Below are 3069 nucleotides of genomic sequence, written 5' to 3' on the forward strand. Positions count from 1 at the left end.
CCCCCGCTTGAAAAGAGTGGGCTCCGGGCGTTCCGCTTGAAAAGAGTGGGCTCCGGGCGTTCGTGCCCTGCAGGAGGGGAATTGGCCTCTTGCAAGGCAGGAGCCATCGGCAAATTGGGGGAACCCCGCCCGCACCTGGGGACTGGAATTCCTAGCTGGCCCTCAGTTTGCAAGACTTGAGGGAGGCTGCTAAAAATAGGACGTATAGGGCTGTCAGTCATAAATTAAGAGAAGGGTTGCGTGGTTGCCACGCATTTTTAGTCACCTGATGCGGACCAGGTATTGAGATCGCATTTCTTGTGTCTCGACGCCACCTTTCCCCTGAATCTAAAGGACTATTGTGCCGTGAAAACAAATTTGACCAGAAGCTGTTGGTTGTAGTTGATGCTACAAAAAACTAACGCTGTAAGCAATGCTCCCTCTAAGCTGTGGAGTCTAGTGAGCAAAACTTCTACTTTGTGAGCTACTGGTATCGAAGTTGTGAGTGAGCGATTTGGCTACTGCATAAATTAGTTTGCTCTGGAGCTATCCTTCCTATGCTAAGACAAAAGTGTGCGAGCTGGAGGCTAAAAACCTGAGCTAGTTTACACTAACTCATTTTACAGGGAACATTGGCTGTAGGAGTGGGGGGGGGGGCTTCCACAGAGTTGCAGAGGCAGGCTATTATAATCTCTGATCTCCTTTAGCAACGCTGAGCGGTAGGTTAGGTTGGGAGACTTGACTGCCCAGTGCTCACCCAGTAAATTTCATGGGGGTTCAAAGCCAGGCCACCCCAAGTACAAGATCATCCTCCAGTTCCTATACCACCCAGTTCTCCAAATGTCTTTGAAACCTGTGAAGGCCTGGCAAAGCAATGTAGGATAAGGAGTTCAATTTCTCTGGCTGTCTCTTGCACACTACAACAGCTCCCGCCCTCCCATTCCACTTATATAAGCAATGCTGCATCAGGGAGCATGGGGAGTGAGTGACAGCCTTCTTCTGTGCCAGCAGGTACAGTCAAACAATTTGAATGGCAGGGATGTTGAAAATGGTAGTAATGACTGGGAAGGTTACTATTTCATCTCTCCACCTTTAATACGGTTGATGAGTTCCAGGGTACTGTGTTTGTAGGTACTCCTGAGTACATACCAGGTTAGGAGTTTCAGCAAGTAAAAGTTATTACCAATACATAAGGAGCTGTACCTCATTAAATTTATACTGCAACCCATTGATTGCAGGCAGGTGATCACTGCTCCCCTTTACAGTTTCTCACTTTGTTTTCACTGCTTTGAACTTTCATATAGAAGATAGCTTTGAGATCTCTGCTGAGAATACATTGTCAGATCTAGGTACAAATGCTGAAATAATGGAGGAGTTTTTTGTCTTAGCACAGTAGGTGCTGTATACAGGTTTGCCTATTCAGGTCTGTAATTCTTGTGCTGTGCAAAAATGAAAAGCCACCCAAACACTTGATATAAACAGCAAAGTGTTTAAGATTGTGTGAGAGGCGGGGGAAAGGGCGTGAGTGACGCCATCACGTCCCGGACGCGGCTCGTCCCCGCCTTTTCCCAACCATTTAAAGGGAACCCTCCCTTTAAAGGTGGGGGTGGGGGAGCGACTGCCAAACTTTCCTGCCCTGCAAGAGGGGAACTAACGTTTTGCACGTCAGAAGCCGGCGCCCCCCCCCGGAAAAGAGCAAGTGCTGGGTATTCCTGCTCCGCAAGAGGGGAACTCGCCTTTTGCAAGGCAGGCGGATTTACAGATATACATTCTCTACTTGCTTAGCCCAGTATTCTTAACTGTGTTGAGCAAGAAGAAAATGCATTTTTCGCCCTAGCTTTTCTTCCCTCCACAAAGTCAGGGGCACCCGAGAGCCAACAACCTGGGAGGAGCTGCTTCAGAATCCAAGGGCAGGAGGCCCTCGTTCTTCCCTTGGTGCGTCTCTGTGCACATTAGAAGCCGTGGAGGTGCCTGGGCTGCCCCAGCTTGGATCATGATGCTGGAAAACAGGATCATTTCTCCTCTCCCTCCAAAGCAAAGTTTATATCTCTGGTATCTGGTGCTACATTTTATGACACACATGACCTGCAGGGCTGGCTCACCTGCTAGGCAAACTTCCTAGCTGGCCCTCAGTTTGCAAGACCTGAGGGAGACTGCTAAAAATAGGACGTATAGGGATGTCAATCATAACTTAAGAGGAGGTGGTTGCCATGCATTTTTAGTCACCTGATGCGGACCAGGTATTGAGATCGCATTTCTTGTGTTTCGACGCCACCTTTCCCCTGAATCTAAAGGACTATTGTGCCGTGAAAACAAATTTGACCAGAAGCTGTTGGTTGTAGTTGATGCTACAAAAAACTAACGCTGTAAGCAATGCTCCCTCTAAGCTGTGGAGTCTAGTGAGCAAAAATTCTACTTTGTGAGCTACTGGCATCGAAGTTGTGAGTGAGCGATTTGGCTACTGCATAAATTAGTTTGCTCTGGAGCCATCCTTCCTGAGCTAAGACAAAAGTGTGCGAGCTGGAGGCTAGAAACCTGAGCTAGCTTACACTAACTCATTTTACAGGGAACACTGGTGGTAGGAGTTGAGGGGGGCTTCCACAGAGTTGCAGAGGCACCCCATTATAATCTCTGATCCCCTTTAGCAAAGCTGAGCGGTAGGTTAGGTTGGGAGACTGACTGCCCAGTGCTCACACAGTAAATTTCATGGGGGTTCAAAGCCAGGTCCCCCGACCAGCAGCAGGTCTGCGCAGGTGCAGAGGCTGCTGCTGCCACCACCAGCCCCAGCTGCGTGCTTGTTCGCCTGCCTGTCCGTCGCCCTCCCACTTCGAATGCTCACTCAAGCCTACCTTCCCGGGCGCCTCCTGCCTGCTGGGCTGCTGCTTCTCGGACAGGGAGGGACGCCTCGGGTGGGACCAAGGTAAGCGGGACGGGAGAGGAGGGGCGAGACTGGCGAGCCCCCAACCTCTCCCGCCTGGTGGCTCCCACCTCTCCCGAGTCCCTATGCCGGCCACCTCGCCACTCGTCTCCCGCCCAGTGGCTCCGGAGAGCAAGGAGCTGGCCAGCTGGGAGGTCTCCAGGCCCCACCAG

Source organism: Gekko japonicus, unplaced genomic scaffold (assembly GCF_001447785.1).
Source record: "Gekko japonicus isolate JY-2015 unplaced genomic scaffold, Gekko_japonicus_V1.1 scaffold2340, whole genome shotgun sequence".
Classification (NCBI taxonomy): Eukaryota; Metazoa; Chordata; class Lepidosauria; order Squamata; family Gekkonidae; genus Gekko; species Gekko japonicus.